This window comes from Panthera tigris, chromosome B1 (assembly GCF_018350195.1).
Source record: "Panthera tigris isolate Pti1 chromosome B1, P.tigris_Pti1_mat1.1, whole genome shotgun sequence".
Classification (NCBI taxonomy): domain Eukaryota; kingdom Metazoa; phylum Chordata; class Mammalia; order Carnivora; family Felidae; genus Panthera; species Panthera tigris.
The window spans coordinates 37,328,203-37,328,965 of NC_056663.1; the positions used below are offsets into that span (position 1 = coordinate 37,328,203).

General features: G+C 39.2%; 1 non-coding gene across 1 annotated transcript; it reads left to right on the plus strand.

Annotated features, from left to right (window-relative positions):
- The first annotated feature begins 436 nt into the window (after positions 1 to 436).
- On the plus strand, positions 437 to 540 carry LOC122238228. Its single transcript, XR_006217187.1, has one exon. It is a non-coding gene; the product is annotated as a U6 spliceosomal RNA (small nuclear RNA).
- Positions 541 to 763: the final 223 nt, after the last annotated feature.

A 763-nucleotide genomic window follows, 5' to 3' on the forward strand; every position in this document is an offset into this window, starting at 1 on the left:
CTGTAGGCAAACATTAACAGGCAAATCATGACTAAGGACCGAATCCCAGAATCCAAAAACATCTAAGCTGGATCTTTCTACAGAGAAGAAATCCGACATCCAAAGGAGAAAAATTGAAGACCATACTACAGATCTCAGATCTGGGACTCCTGATTCTAAGTCCAGGAGAATTTATACCATGCGATGTTGTCTTTCCAAAGTGGGAAGGATGCTCCCCTCACCCAAACCCCTGAGCCATCCACAAGGAAACAGGAGAATGTTCCTGGCTGGAAGTCTTTAAAGCTGACCAAAGCTAGACACAGTGGACTGAAGAAATAAAGTCCAACCAGAAAAGGCAGAACTGAAATTGAGGAGAAGGCAAATTTTTGTCGCTAATTTAGCTAATCTTGAAGGTGATGAAAATTCGGGAGAGAAGGCACCAAGATAAAGAAACAGAGTGCTGGCTTCAGCAGCACACATACAAAAATTGGAACAATATAGAGATTAGCACAGCCCTTGTGTAAGGATGACATACAAATTCATGAAGTGGCCCATATGAAAGAAAGGAAGAAGAAAGAAGAAAGGAAATAAAGAAAAGAAAAGAAAAGAAAAGAAAAGAAAAGAAAAGAAGAAAAGAAAAGAAAAAAGAAAAGAAGGAAGGAAGAAAAGAAAGACACAAATCAAAAGATCAAGACAAATTTGTGCTGATAAAGGAAACTGGTGAGAGTAATTTCACCAGTTGCCTTTGGCATCTGCTCTACATACCTGGGAGGAATTAACTTCT